The 25,427-nt window shown below is 47.5% G+C and overlaps 1 pseudogene across 2 annotated transcripts in view; it reads left to right on the top strand.

Annotated features, from left to right (window-relative positions):
- Positions 1 to 22,615, top strand: part of LOC308467070 (leucine-rich repeat neuronal protein 1 pseudogene) — a 36,069-nt pseudogene extending 13,454 nt beyond the window's left edge. Inside the window, exons 2-3 of one of the 2 annotated variants that reach the window (XR_013991555.1) lie at positions 18,181 to 18,243; positions 19,307 to 22,615. The product of XR_013991555.1 is annotated as a leucine-rich repeat neuronal protein 1 pseudogene (transcript). The remainder of the gene's footprint in view (positions 1 to 18,180; positions 18,244 to 19,306) is intronic. The other variant, XR_013991554.1, reaches the window with a different exon arrangement.
- Positions 22,616 to 25,427: the final 2,812 nt, after the last annotated feature.

Here is a 25,427-nt window from a genome sequence, read left to right as displayed (position 1 = left end):
AAGGTGAACTCTAATCCTCAAATTCGTCTGTTTTTCTTTAAGTTCAGTCATAACAAGCGTCAACTTATGGTCATCAAATTGCCTCTGTAGGGCTGGGGCTCTCTTTCTCTTTCTCTCCAGTTGTGTTACTTTACATTCAGCAACAACAGCTTTTTCCCTGGCTTCCTCCGCAGTTTGCCGTATCAAAGTAGGTTCCTGTATCAATTTCTGGGTGGTTTCTGTATTGGTATTATTTATACTTTCTGTATTTAAGTTAATTTTAGTAACTGAAACATCCACTTTCGCATTTATCGTGTCCATTTTCCTGTTAAGCTGATCCAGTGAGTCATTTATCTTATATAATGCAGCCACTAAAGCCTCTTCTGTCGACATTCCTCTTGGTTTTAAATGTACAAAGGCAGCAACAGAAGGAGCAGGGGGGCCTGATGATGGACCTCTCCTGGATTGTTGCCAAGTCCTCCCAGACCTTAATGTTTTGTCAGCAGTTGACTGGTCTGTTTTTCCTCTTCCATTTACTATAACACTTGAAAGATTCAAGGTCAGTCCCAGAATCTCACGGTTTTTAACTTGCAGCTGGAAATTCCCCTAGCCCAGCTCTTGTAAAGCAACCGGTTTCAAAGGCTTCCACTAGGGGGAAACAGTTTCTATTTGTAATAGTCAATAGTATCTTCTTTTAAACAATCCAAAATTAGTTTCAAATTAGTTTCAATTTTCAGTTACTTTTACTCCTTTTTAAAGCAGCCGGAGACAGTAGAAACAATGTATTTCTCTTGTTTAACTAGCTGTCAATGAACGTTCTAAACGCTGTCAATGAACATTCCAAAAGACGTCAGTCCTGCTAGCAGCCCGTTTCCAGGGTCAGAGCGGCGGTGTTTTAAATCTCTTCGCTCTCTCCCACAGGCATACTCAATCCGCAACTTCCCCCTCTCTTCTCCTGCCTCCAAGAGGGGGTTTAATGTTCTTTACCGATGGAAATTTAATCTTTTACAAAAGGCTTTCCAGGACTCCAGCTTGCAACTTCATTGCCTCAGTCTATTTACAAAAGGGGAAGGTGGACTTCCTGTTTTGAACCTCCCCGTTATGGTACCAAATTAAACATTTAGAAATCCAATTCTTCCGCTTCAGCTCTACTCACGGGTAATTACTTTAAAGTCAAATTGTCCACAGGAAAAGGTCAGCGCTCTCCGTCAACAGCTATACGGCTTCGCTCCGTGGAAGAAGCAGACGATTCGATGCACCGCGCCGCTCACCCCACGTCACTGCGGATCCCCGAAACCGGGTTTCCCCGCGAGTGGGGGAGGCGCAAAAGGTGCCCGCCGAATCCCACGCTCATAGGCTTCTCCCGCCTGTGATTTTAACGGGTCTCCGCCTTCGCCGTGGCGGCCAGACCCAGATTCCCACGGAGCAAATTCCTCCCGATCAGAGGAATTCCGCCATTACCGGAGGCACCTCCCCGGAAGTTTCGTCAGTTGCAATTCTGCATGTAGCACACAGCACTGATTGTGTACCTCTGGAAACCATCAGCCTAGGCACACATTCAAAATCACTTCAATCTGATTAGTCCTCAGACTCACCAGCCTTTGACTTTTCCAGATCGAAGACTGACTTTTAAGTCAAACTTGCAATGTATGACCCACTTTAATTTCTGTAAGATCTTCCTCTGTCTGTCTGTCTGTCTGTCTATCTGTCTACTCTCTCTTTTCTCTCCCGAAGATTGCCATGGCAGTTCTTGTGTGAACCACTTTAAATCGAGCCTCAATCCAGTTCTGGATCACATTCTACTCAGGGAAAGATGGATAAGTCTAGATCCAGTCCATTTCCAGTACTTCACATTTGTTCATTGATAAATCTTCATCCCCTTTTTGTATCAATCTTCTCTTTTAAAGAAATATGCTCCCCAAAACTGTATTTAAATGTATGCTTTCTCACAAAATACACATTACTAAATGTATTTTATCTTAAAATATAGACTTATATATGCTTTTAAAAAACTTTTATTTGCTTTTTGAGCCAAGAACTACATGATAAAATTTGGAGAAGAGCAGTGTCTGAAATATATCTTCATACTGATCACACATTAGTCCAGGAGATGTGGATCAGATCAGTCTGCAAATTGGCAGAAGTCAAAATTCCTCCAGCCTTCGTCATTCTACCTGTTAAACAACAGTGGCCATATTCACAAGCAGTGTAGTTAAACAGAGGTGTAAAAGGGATGTCAAACTCAAAAAGTGGTTTGAGTGCCCAAATTCATCATTCATGAGATGCCATTACAGTGGTACCTCGAGATGTGAACAGGATCCATTCCGGAGCCCTGTTCGCATCCAAAAGCAAACGTAACTAACGACGGCATGTCTGCGCACGCACGTGTTGCTTTTCGCCGCTTCTGCGCATGCGCGTGACGTCATTTTGAGCGTCTGCGCATGCACGAGCGGCAAAACCCAGAAGTAACGCGCTCCGTTACTTCTGGGTTGCCGCAAAGCGCAACTTGAACGTGCTCAACATGAAGCATATTCAACCTGAGGTATGACTGTACTACAAAAATGTCACTTTTTGTGATTGCAAAGCCAAATTATTAAGTCTACCTCAACCTGATACAGCGGTACCTCAGTTTAAGAACGGTCCAGTTTAAGAACGATTCAGTTTACAAACTCTGCAAAATTGGAAATAGTGTCCCGGTTTGCGAACTTTACCTCAGTCTAAGAACGGAAGCTGAATGGTGGAAAGGCACAGGCAGCGGGAGGCCTCATTAGGGAAAGCATGCCTTGGTTTAAGAACAGTTTTGGTTTAAGAACGGACTTCAGGAATGAATTAAGTTCGTAAACCGAGGTACCACTGTACAAAAAATGCAGGGCATGGGGGAGGGATGTTTGCTGTTTCTGCAGCTGAGGCAACTTGCCTGTTCTCAAAGCACTTGAATGTGAAATAAAGAATATGTTATGTGTGCACACATTTGACCATGCTGAGTGCTGGGCACAGGCAATGGGGCTTGCAAGGAGTCAGACTATTAGGCCACGTAGCCCAGAACTAGTTGCCCCAAGAGCATTCCACCAACTAAAAGTCATCTTTAAAGCAGCATGCAAGCCCATCACACACACACATACAATATCCATGAGAGCAGAAGGACCAAACAGTCGTAGGACAGGAAGCCCACAACGATGTTCCAGGCTAAGGGAGCTGGGCATGTTTAGCCTGGAGAAGAGGAGGTTAAGGGGTGATATGATAGCCATGTTCAAATATATAAAAGGATGTCCCATAGAGGAGGGAGAAAGGTTGTTTTCTGCTGCTCCAGAGAAGCGGACACGGAGCAATGGATCCAAACTACAAGAAAGAAGATTCCACCTAAACATTAGGAAGAACTTCCTGACAGTAAGAGCTGTTCGACAGTGGAATTTGCTGCCAAGGAGTGTGGTGGAGTCTCCTTCTTTGGAGGTCTTTAAGCAGAGGCTTGACAACCATATGTCAGGAGTGCTCTGATGGTGTTTCCTGCTTGGCAGGGGGTTGGACTCGATGGCCCTTGTGGTCTCTTCCAACTCTATGATTCTATGATTCTATGATTCTATGAATCACATGTATAGTCAAAACTCATTGGGTTAAATGGCAGGCAGGAATGCCAAAGGCATTTTCCTGGAACTCCACTTCCTTTCCATATTATTATTATTATTATTATTATTATTATTATTAGCCACATGTGTTAAGCTGAATGTGCACAAGTTAAATGCGTAAGTTGTGAGCTGTAACTGGCAAGAGTCAGTTCCTGTGGTTTACTAAGGGGCTTTTGGCTTCCATGAAGATGGCTCTGTGCAATGTGTGTGGAACGCACATTTGCAACCCTGAAAGAGCTTTGTGTGGATCTCCCCACCCTGTGACTCAGGGGCAGCCAACAGGGTCCCATCCAGATATTTGTGCTGGACTACAGCTCCCATCATCTCTGTTCCCTTGGCCATGCTGCCTGGGGCTGATGGGAGTTGTGGTCCATCTGGGGGGGCAGCCCATTAGCAGCCTGTGTAGAGTCCCAAGGGGGAGTACTTCTGGCCATGGAATGCCAGAGCAGAACTCATGGGAATTTAAACATTGCACAGCACTACACTTTCCCTAAATAGATCTCCCTTAAAAAAATTAAAAACCTTTTTTTAAAAAGCTGCTCTTCTTTAGTGACCAGCCACAAAGCAATGTTCTCCAGCAAAGCTGACAGCTCTGAACAAGAGAGCCGGGGACAAGAAGGGATGTGAGGTCAGGATTAAGAGCATCAGTGGCAGAGGGAGAAACACGCCTTCATCACAGGCCTTGTCAGCGACAGCAAGCAGCCATCCTGAACAGATGTACCGCCCCGCCCCGCCCTGCACCTTGCCACTGCCACAATTCGAACAAGGGAAGCACCCAGGTGAGGACACAGGGCCAGGATCTGTGTGTCATGCCTGTTCTGAGTCGCTGACAACTTCCATCCACTATTTCCCAGTGCTGCTCACCCTTAATGCAAGTCCTCTTAAAGTCACAGTCCTAGTCACAAATTCTACTCTCCACCTCCCCCCGCCCCCGCCCCGTCCGCCACTTCTCTCTCTCTCCTCTCTCTCTCTCTTTGACACATCTCTATTTTTAGCTTCCCCTTCACGGCAGCATTTGGCTGCTGTTGCTGCTCTCGGCCCTCGTGCAAATGGGCTCACGCTCTGCCTCACATGCCTCAGTCGCAGTACCTTCCAGGCCTGGCGCCAGTTCTGCGGCTGCAGGGTAGAGGGGGGCAGGAGGGGCAGGGAATGAGGAGTCTCAAAAATCCCCCAGCTTCTGCTGGCCCTCTGCTTAGTGCCACCTTGTGGAAGGCACCTGTGTGGCACAGTGGCTTGGTCATTGGGCTAGGACTGAGGAGACTTTGGGGGCCTCGAAGCCGGATGGCTGGACTTGGACCAGTCACTGGAGCAAAAGGCTATTGAACAAAAGGCTAAAATTGGCTCTGCAATGCCATACCCTCCTAACATTTCCCCAATGAAAATACTATTAAAGTGGTGGTGGTGGTGTTGTTGTTGTTGTTGTTGTTGTTGTTATCATCATCATGCCCCCATCCTTCTGACTGGGTTTCCCCAGCCACTCTGAGCGGCTTCCAGCATATATGAAACCATAACAAAACATTAAGCATTAAAAAGCTTCCTAGCCAGGGCTGCTTTCAAATGTCTTCTAAAAGTTGTCTAGTTACTCCTCTCCTTAACTCAGGGGTCGCGTAACTCCATACCCTCCAACATTTCTCTGATGAAAATAGGAATGTCCTAAGGAAAGTGGGACATTCCAAGATCAAATCAGGAACCAGGATGGCTTCTGTAAATCTGGGACTGTCTCTGGGAAATAAAGGAGGGTCTGCAATGTTTCTGAATGCCAGATGCTGGGAACCTCAGGAGAGAGGAGAGGGCACTTGTGCTTGGGTCTTGCTTGGGGGTTTCCCTGTAAGCATCTGGGAGGACACTGGGAGGACAGCTGCTGGACTAGAAGAAAGGTGCTTGCAGAAAGGTTACATGGTGGCTAGACAGTGTATGGTATTTATTGAGCAGTAGTTCTGATTCATGACCATGAGCATTCATCCAGATTTGCTTTGTGAGATCTTGAACTCCTGAGAGGGAGAGAGAAGCCTGAGATTGGCCAGAGGCACCTAACTCTGCTCAGCCCTTGCCCCATCTTCCTATTGTGCTTGTAGCCCAGCCATCCAAGGGGAATATGGGCAGGGGATTGCATTGCTGTGCCCTTCAGAGCAGACAACAAGCAGAAGCTGATTGTGGGTGGGGAGATTCAAGGGACTGCATTCAGGCTGCAATATCCCTCAGGCAGAATCCATCGCTTTGGTTGCTCCTGTACCACCTTCAAGGATTGCAAAGGAGAGTGAATATAAACAGGCGTCTCCTATCCTAGTGGTGCCAAGATGGGAAAAATCACACCTGGTGAAGTTCTCTCTTCTATGCAACCCTCAAGGCAGAGGTGGCTAACTTGCGGCACTCAGCTCCCCTCCCAGCAGAGCCAGGAGCCAGGACTGATGGGAGCTGTAGTCTGAGGAAGGGCACCAGACGGAACTTAGATGGACAAAAGCTCTCTCATGGGGTCTGAATTTGGCAATCCATCATCCTTCCTGCTGGGATATGACTTACTGCTCCCATCATCCTAAACCCATGCCTCTACTTGGCTCTCTCCTCCTGCCCTCCACAAATCCTGCCCTGCTCCTCACATATCACACCAAGTGCCCTGATCCACAGGGTCATGTCTTTCCATCTTCTGTCCCCCGACTCTCTCTCCCCCCGTGCCCCCGCCCAGAGATCTGCAAGGCTTGTCAGGCTCCAGCTGTTCCACACAGTGGTTTATCTAGGTCACCAATTACCCAACAGGCCCTCTTGCTGCCAGCACCACTGTCTAGAAAATCCCATCCTGCACAGATGGGACAGATCAACAGCACCCAGGGTTCAGGAGCCGGTCACTGATTTTTGCTCCCAGGGACAAGGAGGGGAAGCTTGGGAGAATACAGCTCACCCCCTCAAGCCCCCAAAGCAGGAACAGAAGCGCCAGCATCTACACCAGCTGTTTTCCTTGGGATTAGTCCCAGAACAACCCAAGAAAAGCTGGTATAATCTGCATCTCATCTGCTGTATTGGCACTGATCAGGGTACCAAACCAGGTTTATTTCATGGCCATAGCTGCTTCCTCATAGATGTATTATGCTCACCTATGACATTTTTCATCTCCAGAGACCTCCCAGGGAAAATGGTTCTGCCCTCAAATTTGCCACTTATAATGACATGATGGTTGGGAACTTACAAACAGTTCCATTCCTGGAGAAGTGCTCCAGCCAGATGGGCGGGGTAGAAATATATTATTATTATTATTATTATTATTATTATTATTATTATTATTATTAACCTACAAGTAAATTTGCTCACAAACAAGCACACTAATCAGCCATTTCAAGCAATGTGCTGGTGTACCTACCCATGCACAGATTAAGCATTTGAGGCTGCCACTGCAGACTGTAGGTGAGAGACATTCCAGGTATATTTCATTTGCTCGTTTGTTTAAGCTGCAAGCATTTCTGCTGCACTCTTCAATCTTAAAAGAGATCCCAGAGCAGGCAAACAAGAAAAAAAAAACAGCAACAAATGATCACACTAAAACTACGATACATTTCAAAACATCTAAAAGGCTTACAAATAAAATTCCCTGGACAACAGAATAAGATTTTTACAGAAGCCATTTCACACCAAAAAAATTGGACAAACTCTTCCTTTTTTTTTTAATAAGATATTTATTAAAGTTTCAACATAATACAAAAATAAGCGAAAAAAGGAAGAAAAAAAGGGGAAAAAATAGAAAATGAAAATACAAAATAAAAACAGTTAAAAAAACAGATTAGTCTTTCCATATCTTAACTTTCCTTTGCTTGTTTCCCCGACCTCCTCACACCTCCCTTTTTTGTATTCCAGTTCAAATTAGTTAATTCAGCAAATCCTTTCCCTCTTTGATTCTATCTTAATCTTTTATCTTAATATATTGTAACTTTAGATTATCACCTGTTAACAATCCACTTTTACATATTCCTTTATAACATTGCTGCTAGAAACCATTTAACTTCAATCCAACATCATTCTAACATTCATTAATTTTGCAGTATTTCTGTAGATAGTCTTTAAATTTCTTCCAATCTTCTTCCCCCAACTCTTCTCCCTGGTCTCGGATTCTGCCAGTCATTTCCGCCAGTTCCATATTGCAGATGACACCAAACTGGGAGGGGTGGCTAACACCCCAGAGGACAGGATCACACTTCAAAACGACCTTGACAGATTAGAGAACTGGGCCAAAACAAACAAGATGAATTTTAACAGGAAGAAATGTAAAGTATTGCACTTGGGCAAAAAAATTGAGAGGCACAAATACAAGATGGGGGACACCTGGCTTAAGAGCAGTACATGTGAAAAGGATCTAGGAGTCGCCCAGGAAGGGAAGGAAGATGGCGGCTGTAACAACTTCTCCTTCGTGAACCCTCCGGATTACAAACCTTTTATAGCCTTTTATAGCCTTTTACTGCCGTTTTTATAGCTGTTTTATTAGACTTTTAAATTATTTTACTTCTGTTAGAAGTTTTTAATCGTTTTACTTCTACGGTTGGCCTGTTGGGGCCAATATACATATCAACAAGGATATTCAAACCCTCTGCTGAGAAAGCCTGCCGCTGATTAGTAACACCGCCTTGAAGACTGGGTTATGTTGAGAAGTGGAGGAGGAGTAGCAGAGGAGTTGCGCCCATAAAAGATAAGTTCTCTCTTTTATCTCCGTTTATCTCTACTTTGAACCTCCGTAGTTAGTGAGACAGCGACAAATGGGTCATGGCAAGCGACCAAGATCTGCTGAGAAAGGTTGCTCACCTCCAAGAGTAAAGCAGTCGAAGCTTGAATCTCCCCCACCATCTACTAACAATAACAGCAAAACAGAGCAAGTAATTGTTTCTGCGGTCGAAACATACAACCGCTTTTGGCCTCTGTATGATCAAGGAGAGCCGGAAAAGCTAGCTGATCCAGCGGGGGATGGAAGCCATAGGGAAGCCCTCCTCCCTGATACCCTAATTACACCTCCGTCATTGAAACGGGACGCATTAGGGCAAACTGCCCATGAATTAGTACCTGATCAAATACAACTGGTAATCAGGACTTTAAGCTTCATTTTCAAGGAATTGGAGGGGATTTCTTTGTCATTGAATAAACTTTCATGGGCCCTTCTGGCTCATCTACCTTCCTCAACTGAGCTATCTAATTTGCATCAATCTCCTGTGCAGCTTGTAAGTGCCTTAAAGAGACAACCTGACCAGAAATCTCACCTTAAGAGCTCAAGATGCAGGCCGCCACTGCCCCAAAGGAATAGGCAATCCTTGATTTTTCAACCTAATAAAATATGTCTAGCCATTTTTTCCCGTGACGCCCCCAGACTTAGGTGGAATAACCTGAGGATGGCTAAAGGGTACCTACGTGATTTGTTAAATATTCCTTTTTTCCAGATAGATCTTATATCTGTAGTACCCCTAATTGCCACGCCCTGGCCAAGGAAATTTATGCTCTCCTTCCAGTCTGCAAGGATCCCACATCTCCTTGCAAGACAGAAAGATCGGCTGGCACCCTGGGAGATTGTAACAACAAGAGTCTTTAAGGACACGAGTGTTAAACCTCTTTTTGCCAACATCTTAACCGGCAATGAACGCTCGTTTCCTCCTTCTGTTCCTATAATAAAGGGGAAAACACCTAGCCGGGTACCCCCTGTTCCATCTGCGACCTCAAGTGCCCATCTAGCTACACTGAGGAATGATCCAATTGCAAGCGGAGATTGGAATATCCCTGAAGAGAGAAATCTTATCTTCTCTTATGGAAAACTCCCTTCAGAAGAACAGCAGGCTATTCTCGATAGATTGGATCTACTCAAACAAAGACTCCTATCGCAAGGGGACCCCTCTATGCCGATGAGAGAGGAGAGCAGGCACTCCACGTCCCACAAGGCGTCTCCATCAAATGCCCTGATAATCTCTCAACCTGCTACTTTGTTACCCCCTACTGATCTGAATCAGCAATCACCTGTTGACCAACAGCTCCAACAGCACCATTCTACCGTGGAGGAAGTTGATAAACTCAATACTCCCGTCTTAGACCTTATGTCCAATCAAAATATGGAAGTTGATGATTCCTTTGCCTCAATGCCTGAGCTAGAATCTACCCTGTCTGAAGATCACCAGGAAATGACTATGCATGTACCATCCCCACGTTCACGTCTTTCTATACATCTGCGTGATAATTCTTCTCCAGCTGCGCAGCAACTACAAGTGATGACTGGAACACCTCTTAGTGCTACCCTGGTTAAGACTGATAACTCTGACGGATCTACTAGTATAGCCCATCAAAGACTTGCTACTACTCACCTCAATGAACAGCATCCGACCTCACCAACTTTGCCTAATTCTTCCTCCCCGGCAAAGCCCTTCCTGCCTGTTAATGTTACCAAATCACGGATTCAATCAACACAGAAGAAGATTTTATCCGCACAAACTAAAATTACTGATTTCCTTATGGGTCCTCGCTCTACCTCCAAGAACCCATTAAACAACTCAAAGTGACAATTACCGGGACAGCACAAGGACCCGACATTATCAATACTTAGCTGGAACATTGCTGGTTGGAGAACCAAAAAATCAGACCCCGAATTCAGGACGTACATAAATTCATTTAACATCATCCTATTCCAAGAAACATGGGATGAGGAAGAGATTACCATAGACGGCTTTGATCTTCTAACACTTCCGGCCTCCCCTTCCTTGAAAGGTGGTCGCCCCAAAGGGGGTCTTTTGATTGGGATCTCACTCCAACTTCGCGCCAAATTCACTCTGGTACGGGCTTCCCCGCCTTTTGCTCTTTCTGGACTGATCGCAGAAGGGAAGTCCTCATTACTAATTACTAATGTTTATCTCCCCCCCGAAGGCTCAGCACCTGATCTTGATTGGAGATGGGAATCATTTGAAAATCACCTATCGTCATGTCATACCAAATGCCCTAACTCGTACTCCTTAATTGGGGGAGACTTTAATGCTCGAATTGCCACAAATTGGGACCTACTAACCAAGTCCAAATGGTGGACTCCCCCATGTTTGGACAACTTTGACTTGGAACATGCTAGAATTAGAACTTCAAAGGACAACAGAGTAAACAAAGCTGGAGTGACCCTTTACCAAATGGCCATTCGCCTGAATCTAGTATTCTTGAACGGCACCTTCCCCCCCGATATACCGGGGGAGTTCACTCACCTGGGACCAGCATCTAACAGTGTTATCGATTACTTCTTGATCTCCGCAAATTTGGCCGTCAATGTACTTTCCTTCCAAGTTGGAAACCAACATTTCAGTGATCACCTCCCAATAGTGACCACTTTGTCATTGTTCCGGTACCAGAAGGACTATAAACACTCAGTCCCTCTGGAAACCTCATCAGCGACCAAAATAAGAGGGATCAAATGGTCGGAGGCTGTGGCCCAAAAATACCAGGATTTTTTCCATAGGGAAATCACTGCCTATCTACCTCAAATAACTACTGATTTACAAGATTCCAATTCGGTTTTGAAACTTTTTAACCTTCTTACAACAAACCTTACCACTTTTTTTACATCACCTCCTCAAAAGGCGAAAGTAGCGCATTGCAGTGCTGGGGCCCCTTGGTTTAACACCTCTTGCAAACAAGCAAGATCCCTTCTTCGTTCCATCTATAATGAATACAAAAACTCTAATGCCCAGGCTCTACCATCCTCCTATTTACAAGCCAAAAGAGCATACAAACAGACTTTAAAGCTGGCCAAACGTGAGTGGTATCTAAAGCGTTGGCGAGCCTTGATTGCGGCCTCTAGATCCCGCAGACCACAGGAATTTTGGGCTTTGATAAACAAAAGAGGAAGGAAGTACCCACTGACGATTATCCCTGCGCCCACATGGGAACAATTCTTGAGTAAATATTTCTCCTTGGCAGAGGAATCCAACTCATCCACTGAATTCCGAGCCGACCATCTACCTTTGTGGCCCTCTACCAACCCAGACCTGATAATGGACTTGATATTAGATCTGAAAACGGGCAAAGCCCCCGGGCCGGATCTAGTCCCTGCTGAGGCTATTGTTGCGCAACCGAGGTGGTGGGCTGAAATCCTGGCCAAAGTCTTTGATGCAATTAATTCTACGGGGCTTATCCCTAGGTCATGGAAGGAGGCCGTGATCGTGCCAGTCCATAAAAAGGGTCCCCCTGCTGACCCGGAGAACTATCGGAACATCAGCCTTTTGTCTATCATCGGGAAAATCTATGCAAAATTTTTGCTGTCTAAGCTGTCCCATTGGGCAAACGACTCAAATTTGATTGGCCACGAGCAAGCGGGCTTTAGGAACAATTATTCGACCACTGACCATATGGTAATCATGTATCATCTTGCCAGAAAATATTCTGCCCCGAGTCGGGGGCGCCTATGTGTCGCTTTCATAGACCTAAAGGCCGCCTTCGACAGTATCCCAAGAAACTGTCTATGGAAGAAATTAGAGAGATGGGGCATAGATAGAAGGCTGTTATGGCTTATAACCCAATTACACAATGGGTCGTCGGCTAGAGTGAGACTCACACCGGCGGGAAACCTATCCAACGAGGTCCCAATAAATAGAGGTGTGCGCCAAGGCTGCATTTTGGCCCCACTCCTCTTCAACTTGTTTATTAGCGATATGAAGCTCTTTCTGAATGAGTCTCAAGCCAACATTCATGCCCCCCGCCTAGCTGATTTTCGCTGCCCTCTGCTCCTATATGCCGACGATGCAGCGATCCTTTCCTACTCCAGAGTCGGTTTATGCAGAGCTCTAAAGATTTTTGCGGCTTATTGCAAACTCAACCATCTGACAATTAATCATGGGAAATCTAAAGTCCTGGTCTTTACCAGGTCTCGGAAAACTTACAGCTGGAAGTTAGATGGAGTCCAATTAGAACAGGTTTTCAAATTTAAATACCTGGGAGTCTTTTTTCACTACAACCTAAGCTGGAAGCCACAGATACAGTATTTACTAAACAAAGGGAAAACAATACTTTATACTCTACTCCAATTTTTTGCGGCCGACGGAGCCTCCCACATCCCTTCTGCATTGAAGGTGTACCATGCAAAAGTGGTTTCCACCCTCTGTTATGCTGCCCCGCTCTGGGCCCCAGGGTCCAATTTAACATCGTTGGGGACATTGCAGAATCAGTTTCTCCGTCGCCTCCTGAAACTCCCCATGTGTGTGAGCAACGCAGCCATACGTCTGGAGTTAAGGATTGCATCATTGGAGACTGTCATCTGGAAGCGAGTCTTTGGTTATTGGCTGTCCAGCTGGCATAGGCTTCCCGACCATTACCTTTTTCAGTGCCTCTGGCGGGACGACTTTGTCAATCCGTGGGTAGGAAAAATCCATGCCAAACTTCTGAGCATCGGAATTTCCCCAGCGGACTCCTTAAAGATGAACTTACGCTCAGCCAAAAGACTTATTGAGCAAAGATTAGCAGACATTGAAAATCAACACAACCTCACCGGGGGTGGGGGTGTCTGCTCCCCCAGGTATCACGGAATAACCCCACCACTTGGCCTTCCATCATACATGTCATCTCTTTCATCTGTACCACACCGACTTGCATTTATTCGTGCAAGGTTCAATGTCCTTCCATCGAACCTGCTGAGCCACAGATTTTCCAAGGGTTTGGTGTCTCCGCTATGCGTGTGTGACGGGAAAACTGTTGATTCTCTCCCACATATAATGTTCAACTGTCCCCTACATAGCATAGCCAGGACTAAATTCCTGGGTCCTGCTTTACTGCGCTTGGTTGGCAGGCCTGCTGAGTCACATGCCGCACTACTTTTGCAGGATACAGATCCTTCTGTAACTCTGCAGGTGGCGAGATTCCTGAATGCGGTTATCTCACACACAAAAACCACCAAAAACAACAACATCAAAAACTAATCGGACAGTTTTGAAGAGAGTGCATGTCGGATCTCGTCTTCAGTTTTCCTTTTTCTGGGATCCGTCCCTTGGAGCTCTCCGGGCCCCAAGCTGTTATCTGGCTCTGCTCAATGACCCACCCCTGCATCATGGTGTTCACCTTCTGGTGCCGAATATATCGGTCTTTATGCCTCTGTGCTTTTATGTTTGTACATACTTTATGGGCTAATAGCCGTAAATAAATAAATAAATAAATAAAGATCTAGGAGTCTTGGTTGACCACAAACTTGACATGAGCCAACAGTGTGACGCGGCAGCTAAAAAAGCCAATGCAATTCTGGGCTGCATCAATAGGAGTATAGCATCTAGATCAAGGGAAGTAATAGTGCCACTGTATTCTGCTCTGGTCAGACCTCACCTGGAGTACTGTGTCCAGTTCTGGGCACCACAGTTCAAGAAGGACACTGACAAACTGGAACGTGTCCAGAGGACGGCAACCAAAATGGTCAAAGGCCTGGAAACGATGCCTTATGAGGAACGGCTAAGGGAGCTGGGCATGTTTAGCCTGGAGAAGAGGAGGTTAAGGGGTGATATGATAGCCATGTTCAAATATATAAAAGGATGTCCCATAGAGGAGGGAGAAAGGTTGTTTTCTGCTGCTCCAGAGAAGCGGACACGGAGCAATGGATCCAAACTACAAGAAAGAAGATTCCACCTAAACATTAGGAAGAACTTCCTGACAGTAAGAGCTGTTCGACAGTGGAATTTGCTGCCAAGGAGTGTGGTGGAGTCTCCTTCTTTGGAGGTCTTTAAGCAGAGGCTTGACAACCATATGTCAGGAGTGCTCTGATGGTGTTTCCTGCTTGGCAGGGGGTTGGACTCGATGGCCCTTGTGGTCTCTTCCAACTCTATGATTCTATGATTCTATGATTCTATGATCTTCGGATGCCATTCCTTTAGGTTTAGGTTGTACAAATGCAGCCCCTGATGATGCAGAGGGGCCAGATGTTGATGCTCTTCGCTGCAGCCCAGCGTCTGGGCGAAAAGATCTGCCAGACCTCGTTGTTTTTTCCTGCGGCAAATCTGCCATAACACTCTAGTTAAAGCCCAAGGTCAGTCCCATGGCCAGAATTTGTTTTGAAGTGGAAAATTCCCCTGGCCCAGTTGTTATTGTAATAGTTTCAAGCTTCCTGTAGGGGGACACAGTAGCAGTCAGAAGCTGTTGCCTTAAAAAAAAAAACAAAAAAAAACTTTTTTTAATCCCCCAATTCACAAAATAGACAACAGTTTCAATTTCAGTTATTTTCCAGTTACTTTAAAACCAGGAAAAGCTAGCCGGAAACATTGTATCTCCCTTGCAGAGTTAGCTGTCAAAAAGTACTCTATTCACCAACAGCGCATTTCACAGTACGGCATTCTTATTGTCCATTGGCATCCCATTCCCAGGTTTTAAGCGGTGGATTTTAGCTTCCTTTCCTCTCTTTTTGCAGGGAAATACAGTTCACACCTTTCCCCCCTCCTCTCCTGCAGCCAAGGGGGGAGATCACTTGTTTTGATGTTAGAATTATAGTCCTTTTCAAGCATCTTTCAAAGTTTTAGCTTACACGTTCGTTGCTTTACTCTATTTACAAAGAATGGAAGGCAGACTTCCTGTTTATGCCTCCCCGCTTCGGTATCAAATTACGTCTTTGTTCTCCTTTTTCCCCGAAATTAACCTACTCACGGGTAGTTGTTTTTGTAGCCAAATTGTCACAGGAAAAAGGTAGCGCTCTCCGGTAACGGCTGTGCGGCTTCGCTCCACGGAAGAAGCAGTTGACTCTCAGCACCGCGCCACTTCCCCGCTTCACTCCGGAGCCCGTAATTGGGCTCCTTTGCAGATGGGGGGGCGCAAAAGGTGCCCGCCGAGTCCCACGGTCACAGGCTTCACCCGCCTGTGATTTTTTCAAGGGTCCCCGCTTCGCCGTAGCGGAACAGACCCGATTCCCGTAGAGCCAGTCCCTCCGGATCAGAGGGAGTCCGCCATTACCGATGGCGCCACCCCGGAAGTCCTGGACAAACTCTTCCTAGCTGGCACTATTTTAAAAGGTTTTTACACCCACTGACTGTCAAGACAGGATTTACTATCTATCGCTACTCCTGTCTCTGAGAGGTGAGAGATTCCAGGGCTTCCAGGAGCTTCCCTAGAGTTTGTGTTTCTTTTGGAACAAGGAACAGCGGAGACTGTGGTGTCTTTAGGATATATGGTTTATTTACACATATATCCAATCTGAGCCTACGATGGAGGGGTTTACAGCATTAAACCCCCCAAAAGGGTCTTGCTTCTCCCAGAGCTGCAGCCTTGGCTTCAAACAGAAATCAGGCATAGCTCTGTCTCCCAGCTGCCCAGTCGGCAGCCTGCTAGCTTCTACTTCAAACACACATGAGCTCCCAGCTCTGACCTTTGATTCTCTAACTACCAGCGAGTTGAGGGAGGGAGGTCCAATCATCTGGCACAGAGCCATTTCCTTTGTTACCTTAATGGCCCATACTTAGAGGGCCCTTACCAAGAGACTTGTCTGGCTGTTTCAGCAATTTGAATTAGATTTTAACACTTGCTATATCCAGGAATTAGAAGAGTCTCTGCATACAGCCTATCCCACCCCCACCAATTCATAACACTGTGTTAATTTCTGAGCCTGACTCAGGCATAAGAGGTGATACTGTTCATCTTGCTAGCTAGGAACCTTTTGGATACCCCAGAGGCTGCATCTTTCCCTCTTTCTCCGCCTTTTCCTTATCCCTTCTACAGTACTTTCTGCTTCTGAAGAGCTCTCCATCCATTTCCATCAACTCTGATGGACCCCTGTCTCACAAAATAAGGACCTGGCATTAAACTTCCTTTCTGAAGCCCTTCAGCTGACCACACCTGTCTCTGACCTTCCACTTCAAAGTCCAATCAGAGAAGACTTGCTCCTTTTCTTCCTCCAATTAAGGACTGGTTCTTTGGATACAATCTAGGGCTCTTTGGAAGAGCGTCCCTTTGTTAATCTGCTATTTATGCAAACAAATCAGAAGCACCCAACCCAAAAGAATCCTGGCAGCTGTAGTTTACACCCCTTGCAGAACTACAGTTCCCAGCACCCTTAACAAACTACAGTTCCCATAATTCTTTGGGAGGAGAGAATGTGCTTTAAATGTATGGCATGTACTTGGCCTGGATTCTGGTACCTTCTAAGGGTGGTAAAGCAGAGGACATTTCAGTAGGTGCAGCTTGTTATGGGTGGGGGGGGGGAGAGAGAGAGAGAGAGAGAGAGAGAGAGAGAGAGAGAGAGAGAAAAGCTGCACTTGCTAAAATTCCATCTTATTAGAGACCCCCCCTTCCTTTTTTTGCATCCGGTCATCCAGCTTATAGAGACAAGAATTTACCTGCTTTGGGCCAGATCAAATTCCTCTTAAATGGAAGAGACAACCATGTAAGTAGGAGTGTGACTTTGTTTTCAAGCAGCAAAAGCTCTTAAGGATTTTCATAAGTATGAATGTGATTGATTGCAGCAGTGACAATGTGCTTCAGCAATGCTCTTGGGGTGTATAAACACATAATTCATCTCATATTTGATCTCTGATTGATGTACTGAGTTACAGATACATTTCTACAGATACATTCCTTGCACACTTTTGACTTTGGCATTCATTACTTTTTAGCCTATGGCCAAGACAAATAAAAAAAAGAGAAGGGGATGGGGAATGTGCTTGGAGCAGACACAGCTGAACTGCAGCAAACCAGGAGTTGCCACCAGCGACACACCGCAGAAAAGTTGGTTTGAAATTCAGATCCCTTTCCCAACAAAGGGCACATATCGCACACCAAAAGAGGAATTCTCCCAGATAGACCTCTTAGCAGGGAAGTCAGATTTAACCTTTCAAGAGTGGTGGAGGAGAGGACCAGAAATGCTGCTGCCCTGGACATGCTCACTTTGAACTGCAGTGGACGAGAGTTGGTTGCGCCATGAGAGCGCCATGGAAGCCCCTCCCTCTGCTGCTGACCTCTCTCCATCTTTTCCCAACTGACACCAACTTGGACCTTCTCATGGCTGTGACATTGCAATACCTTAGCCAATGGCTTGTATAGTCTGTGTTTTCATCAGGTCTTGCCCTTTTGTGACCATTTTTGCAAAAGTGCCGTGTGCACAGATGTTGTTGTTAGCTCCTAAAATTCCATTTACTTAGAAAACCTGAGTTAAGAAATAGAATATAGACTTTGGGACTCAGAATGGGATCTTGTGTAGAGAGCAGCAGGAAGTTCTTTACGGATATTTGCACACATTTTCTTACTCTGATTTATTCTGTTCTAAAATAGTGATGATCGGAGAAGAGTTGAGAAATAGTTATGTGAAAAAGTCAAGGTGGGGCAAGAGACAGGGAAGGGGAGAGCTGCAAGGAGCAGCACAGGGCACGGGCTGCTTATGTCCTGACCACAGCTAAATTCCTACTAGTGATTTTCAGACCAGATGTTGCTCACATTGTCCACTACACTACTGAGAACTAGAAACGTACTCTTAAAAAGAGACAGAGGGTGTGTTCACATTACTCCTTTAGAGCACAGTGAAGTTGTTGTGGTGGGGGTTTTTTTTGTTTTTTTTTTTTTGTCATTTCACTGCTCTCCCCACACCCAGCTGTTCACATTCTTGTGCTTCATTTTCTTCTGTTTGTGTGCACTCCAGGGGGCACTGGCTGCCTTTACTCTGTGAAGAGGGGTTCACACCTGGTCTAGAGATGAGCTAAAGGTAAAGGTAAAGGGACCCCTGACCATTAGGTCCAACCGTGACCGACTCTGGGGTTGCGGCGCTCATCTTGCTTTACTGGCCGAGGGAGCTTCCGGGTCATCTGGCCAGCATGGCTAAGCCGCTTCTGGTGAACCAGAGCAGTGCACGGAAATGCCATTTACCTTCCCGCCAGAGCGGTACCTATTTATCTACCTGCACTTTGACGTGCTTTCGAGCTGCTAGGTTGGCAGGAGCAGGGACAGAGCAAGGGGAGCTCACCCTGTCGTGGGGATTCAAACCGCCGACCTTCTGATCGGCAAGTCCTAGGCTCTGTGGTTTAACCCACAGCGCCACCCGCGTCCCTTGAGATGATGAGCTAGGAATGGCTTAATGTCTCCAGAAGCACATGGGGGCAGCGTGGACAGAAGGCTTGCCATGCTGCTACCTTGAATTCCTCCACCAGCACTGGAAACACAGGGAGTTCACAGTCAACAGGAAGCAGAATACAGCCAGAGACAGGAGGCTAGATTTGAACTCAGAATACATGCCTGCTCTGAGAAACCCCGCTTTCATATCTGTCTAACCCAGTGTTTCCCACAGTGGGCAATACCACCCCCGGGGGGGGGCGCTGGAATGACCCAGGAGTGGTAGTAGCCTTGGGTGCAAATGGAGGACATTGAATAAGGGGGCAGTGGAAGCATACAGTAAGAAGAGAGGAGAAGAAAATTTTGAAAAACAGTTTGTAAAAACAGTTTCATCTGTTGTGTAATGACACTTACTGACAAGTCAGGCACCATTGCAGGACAGCAACAGTACCTCCCCTGGATCTAGCAGTCAGGCGAGAGACAAGGGCTTCTCCCTTTCCAGCTTCACCCAGGCCTGGAAAGTGGGAAGTGTTGCAGAGCATAGGTAGCAATATAAACACATAAAAGATCACAAATTTGTCACTGCATCTTTCTGTTTGCTTGCTTAAAGAAGGTAGATTTCTGGGGGGGGGGGGAGTAATTTTTTTCTGTAAAGGGGGTGGTAGGCCAAATAAGTTTGGAAACCTCTGGTCCAACTCATTCTCTCTTTTGCCTTCCAGAGATGAGCTTGCTCCATGGACTGCCCTAGAGCTCACATCTGACAGATCAAGATTTTCTCCCCAGCTAGACCCGGCCTGTCTGGGGAGGACACAATGCCCTCCTTCCCGCTCCGCGCTCTGCTGGTGCTGCTCCTGCCAGGATTGCTGCCTGCCACTCTCCCCTGCCCGCCACAGTGTGTCTGCGAGACTCGCCCGTGGTTCACACCACAGTCAGTCTACCACGAGGCCCGTACAGTGGACTGCAATGACCTGCTGCTGACCCAAGTGCCAGGGAATCTCTCTGCAGACACCCAGGTTCTCCTGCTGCAGAGCAACAAGATATCCAGGGTCAGCGGGGAGCTGCAGCACTTGCTCAACCTGACTGAGCTTGACCTCTCGCAGAACCACTTCTCCAGAATCAGCGATACTGGGTTAGCTAACCTCTCACGCCTCATTACGCTTTACTTGGAGGAGAACCAGGTGGAGGAGCTACCTGACCACTGTTTGCATGACCTCACGTCACTTGAGGAACTTTACATAAACCACAACCGCATCTCTTCCATCGAGCCGTTGGCCTTTGCCGGTTTGAGGAGCCTGCTTCGGCTGCATCTCAATGCCAATCATCTCCGTGCCATTAACCACCGCTGGTTCCTCTCTCTCCCCAATTTGGAGATCCTGATGATTGGAGAGAACCCCATCTCGCAGCTAGAAGGGGGCAGCTTCCAGCCACTGGGACGGCTTCACAGCCTTGTCTTGGCTGGGATGGAGCTAAGCGAAGTACCCGCTGATGCTTTCCGAGGGCTGGATTACCTGGAAAGTTTGTCCTTCTATGACAACCATCTTCCACATGTTCCCACCAAGGCACTGAAGGGCCTTCCTCTCCTGAAGTTCCTGGATCTCAACAAGAACCCCATCGCAGAAGTTCGGACAGGGGACTTCAAGGACATGCTGCACTTGGAGGAGCTGAGCCTCAACAGCATGGAGGATCTGACTGGCATCCACAAAGACGCTTTTGAGAATCTCCCAGAGTTGGCAAAGCTCGAGCTGTGCAACAACCCACGTCTCTCCTACTTGCATCCTGGAGCCTTCCGGGAGGTGCCAGCTCTTCGCACCCTTCTGGCCAGCAATGCGGCCCTCAGCCTCTTCCCTCTAGGCCTGACAGGGGCCTTGCCAGCTTTGGCAGAGCTCAGTCTCTATGGAAACCCACTCCGCTGTGATTGCCCAGAAGCCTGGCAGCCGTTGGCCATGGGACATGTCCGGTTAATTGAGTCCCAAACCACGCTCTGCACCCTGCCCTTGGAAGCCGCTGGGCAACAGCTCCAAGAAGAGCTGAAAGGTGTCATGGGAGGATCATGCCTGCCAGAAATCTCCTCCAAGGCTCTCTCCGAGAGGCTGGAGGTATCGGCTGGCTCAACAACAGCTCTGGATTGCCCAGCCAGCTCAGAGCCACCACCGCAGTTCCACTGGATAACGCCATCGGGGGGGAAAGTGACCACAGGGTCAGGGAGGCTCCATCTGAGGGTAGGGGGAACTCTAGAGATCAGTGCCACCAGCCCGGCAGACTCAGGAGTCTACACTTGTGTGGCATGGAATGGGCTGGGCTCTACCAGCCGCAGTGTGGTCCTTGCTGTGACGGAAGACAGACCCATTGCCCCCATCCGGCTGCTTGTCCTTGCTAAGAAGGTTCAGTCACATTTTGTGGTGGTGGAGTGGACGACATCCTTTGTGGAGGGGAGGAAGAGTGAGAGGAGTGATGAGTCCTCCACAGCCCACCCACCTCCTCCACTGCTGCCGTGGTCGTCAGCTACCATGCGAATCCATAATCCCCACCTGAGCTACACAGCACGAGTCCCTGTGGGCATCAAGGAGTTCAACCTCACGCACCTACAGCCAGCCACCCGCTATGAGATTTGCCTTACTGTTGTGTCCTCCGGTCCCAGGTCCTCAGCAGCTGCTGGTTACGCGGATGTCCCCCCATCCTTGGTGACCTCCACCAGCTCTTTGGAAGCTGCCTTAGCAACCCCACGTGCTTCCACAACTTCTCTGGATTCCTGGGCAACCCAAGAAGGGTCTTCCGCCTCTTCTGTGGGTCATCTGACAACCACAGTTCCTTTGGCAGTTTCCAAGGGCTCCTCGGCGCCCCCAACAAGCCCCTTGCCAACCTCTGCCATGACTCCGCCTCTTCTGCAGCTGCCCCGCACCCAGCGCTCCTGCCTCAATGTCACCACCAAGGAGGCCTCGCTCGCAGTGGAACTGATGGGAGGTTGGGCTGGAGGAGCAGCCTTGGCTGCCGTCACCGGCTCCTTGCTGGCTGCCCTGAGCGCAGTGCTGCTGCTTCTCTGCGCCTCGCGGCGACTCAAGGAGAAAGGCTGCCGTCATTCGCTCAAGAAGTACATGCAGCATGCGGCGGCCATCCCGCTCAACGAGGTCTATCCGCCCCTCATCAGCTTGTGGGATGCGGAGGGGGACCCGCCCCTGCCCATGGCACCGCTGGCGCAACTGTCTCCGCCCATGTCAGCGCCGCCCCCTCCTCCAGCCACAGGAGGGGGGCACCCTCTCCTGCTGCCCCCTCCACCAGGCCAAATTGACACGTCCAAGACCTACCTGTGGCAACAGCCGTGAAGGAAACAGGCGGCAGGTGGGCACACACACCTCTGCCTCCCCATGGATTTTAGGGTATGGGGCTTCCCAATCCATGCCCTTTCCTCCCACTTTTCTTCCTTGCGCACCCACCTTTGCATACACCGCCTCTAGAGAGCACCAGGAAGCTGGATGTTTATTCTTTAGTCAAGGTCTCACTGTGTAGTCGTAGCCAAATAAGGAGGGGAGCGTGACAGGTGGATGACAGAGCAACTGGGACAGTGTAGCCCCTGGGGGGCAAGGGGGGAGAGATGAGTTTTTGAATAAAGCTGTGGCATTAGAGAACACAGAGAGTGTTTGGGTGTGTTGGTTGGAAAGGAAGCCAACCCAGAACATCCCTGTGCAAGCTGTGAAATGCATCCATCTTACCCAAAGTAAAAAATAAGTTGCTTTTAGAAACTAAGGTAGAGATGCTTCCCTCTTGTGGGCATTTGGGGATTAACAGGCCAGTTTCTCCTCCTGGGCTGGACTGCAGCTTCAGTTTCAGACGGGAGAGAGGAGGAGAGAGAGACCTGTCCAGATCAAAGCATCCATGGCCTTTAGAGACCCTAAGCACTGGGGGAGGGGTATGGTGCCCCCAAATTCATGATGAAAAATAAAAACAATACTAATCCCCTAAAATATATTTTTGTTTTTCAAAATGACACAAAACTTACACATATGCCGAAATGCACAAGCATATAGTGCAACCTCATTATTGTGATCTACTGTAGCAGGACACCCCCTGGTTTAGGTGGGTGTTAGGAAGAGAGCAGGAAATGGGGGGAGGGTGCCTAGGAGAGTGTAAGGAAGCCTAACAAAGTTCTGAGTTTTCACATGTTTTTTTAAAAATATCAAATGTCATTTTATTTTTAAAAAATCTCATTTGTGTGTGTGGAGAGGGGGAGTTTGGTACCCCTGCTTTTCTGATGCCCTAAACACATTCTTAGTCTGCCTGTTGGATAATCCAACATTGCGTTAACAGCAATCCCATGCTCTGGCCTATATGTCCTCTGTTCTGATCCCAGCCATACAAGGACAGATGGTGCTTACCTGAGTGGCAAAAAAAAAGGCACTTTGCTCAAAGGGCATTACTTCTCATGTCCCAGGACCATGAGCCATGGCATTAAAAACTGGTTTTGCAGTTTGAGCCCTGAATCTTGTGAGCTTTCTCCATGCTGTTTTCCACTGGCTGGCTTCTGGCTAGCCTCAGCCAAACCCCATAGACTCTCTTTGTCGGAAGGTGGTGAGTCAGCCGGACCTGACCATCTTTTACCATTGAGAGTTGGCTGAGCTTCCTCAGAAGACAGCTGACAGTTGCTGAGTGCTAATCCCGTGGCTCCATCGTCATCATTTCCCCAATCATTTCAAGTCCTTTGAAATTCCTTGACCAATTGAAGATGATTCTCACACCAAATCCAGGTTACAGAAAAGGTTGGAATCGTAGAATGGTAGAGTTGGAAGGGGCCATGTGACTCATCTAGTCCAACCCCTGCAATGCAGGAATCTTTTGCCCAACGTGGGGCTCAAACACACGACCCCGAGATTAAAAGTCTCATGCTCCACTCACAAAACATTAAGGCGGAAGCAGGAGAAACAGGAATGGCCACCCCAGGGGTTCACATTATGCATAATTTCAGAGGGGAACATGCATTTTCTGCTGCAACAGTGTGGCCAGGCTGTCTCAGTGCACACCCTTCTGCTCTTCAGGAGCACCAGAATGCAGAGTGCTGTAATATGGCCATTGATAGGATATTGCGCTTGCAGCACTGAAGCCTCTGTTTGGCTCAGCTAGTCCACTGGCTCACAGCATCACAATCCTGACAGCACTGCTGACGTGGTTTGCGGTCCAAACCCTGCGAGGTAATGGGAAATTGTCACTTCGAATGCAAATAAAAAAATATTGTACAGGAAGAACCTTTTCTAGCTGAGTGCTAGAAAAGTATAGGACAGGGAGCCAAGGGGCAAGACGGCTAAAGAAAGGGTCAAATGCAAGCAATGGAATAAGAACGAATAACCTGGGGAAAGGACAGGCTGAGGACAAGACTTGAGGCAAGGAAAGGGACTAATGAGAGAGGGGCTTCAGATGATGAAATCTCTAAATTCTTAAGATCAGCTTGCCTTCGGGGGGTGGGGGGTAGAAGGATACAGAAGGTACCAAGGAGTAGGGCTGCCATACATCCGGATTTCCCCGGACATTACCAGAATTTCAAAGGCAGAACTGACATCCATGGGGGAATGTTAAGGAAAAGGAAAGGATATATTGAATAAGTATTATCCTTCCTTCACTCACACCAGTGAAGGAGTGAGTGATGTAGCAGAGCAGATTCCTCTTAATATAGCAGGGGAATATAGTAGGAAGCTGGTCTGCAGATTTGTTTGAATCTCTTTAGTTGAGTAATCCAATCTGGCTTGTCCAGATGGATTATTCCTGGTGTCCCCTTTGATCCCTCTTAAAAGAATAAAGACACAAGAGTCTTTCCTTAAAAGTAACAAGAAGTTTACTCACATTTCAGTTCACAATTTGATCCCTGAAAGGCAGGCTTAACTTAGTAGTTACATAACAAACTGAGTTCATTTCACATGGAGATTGAGCTCATGTGTTGCTGGCTAAGAACCAGCAGACAGCAAAATTACATTAAGAGAACAAAATGGCAGCAAGAGATCAGCACGAGAGAGAAAATGGCTGCATGACTCGGCTCCTTTATGGAGTCAGCCAGGGCCATGCCCATCTCCCAGGTCACATGCAGGGGAGGATGCTCCAGACCAGCAGAACAGGAAGTTACACTGACTGGAGTAGCAGCCCACTACCTGTGCCCACTGGGGAAATAAAGAATGTTGTACAGTACTTGACTGTTCCAATGGATTACATCCCACAATCCAGGCGGCACTTCCCCTGATTTTATGCAAGTCAAGTGAAAAATCATGGTCTCTTGGTGTTCTTGTAAAAAAAAAAAAAAAAAACCTCAGCAACTTGCTTGTCCTAGTTTTTACATTTTGAAATATGGCAACCCTACCAAGGAGGAGGAAGTCTAAAAGAAACAGGAAGTGGGGCAGAGTAGGAAGTGGGCTGAAAAACCTGGTGAAGACATGGGACTGAAGGTGTGCCAAGCGGTTGCTGAACAGCTTGGTAGGTTTCTGGAAGAAACATCGGCTCTGGATCCATTCCAGTCCGGCTTCCGCGCTGGTCATGGGACCGAGACGGCTCTGGTCGCCCTAACAGATGATCTCCGCAGGCAGCTGGATCGAAGCAGGTCGGGGCTGCTGATTCTTCTAGACCTGTCAGCAGCCTTTGACATGGTTGATCAAGAACTCCTGGACCACCGCCTTGCCGACATGGGGATCCAGGGCACAGTCCTTCAATGGCTGCGCTCGTTTCTCTCTGGTTGGGGACAGAGGGTGGCGCTTGGGGGGGAATTGTCATCCCGCCACTCCCTGGTGTGTGGAGTGCCCCAGGGTGCGATACTCTCCCCGATGCTTTTTAACATCTTTATGCGCCCCCTCGCCCAGCTGGTCCGGAGTT

The sequence above is a fragment of the Podarcis pityusensis genome (genome assembly GCF_964106645.2).
Source record: "Podarcis pityusensis genome assembly, chromosome: 17".
Classification (NCBI taxonomy): Eukaryota; Metazoa; Chordata; class Lepidosauria; order Squamata; family Lacertidae; genus Podarcis; species Podarcis pityusensis.
This window is presented reverse-complemented; position numbering and strand designations above follow the sequence as displayed.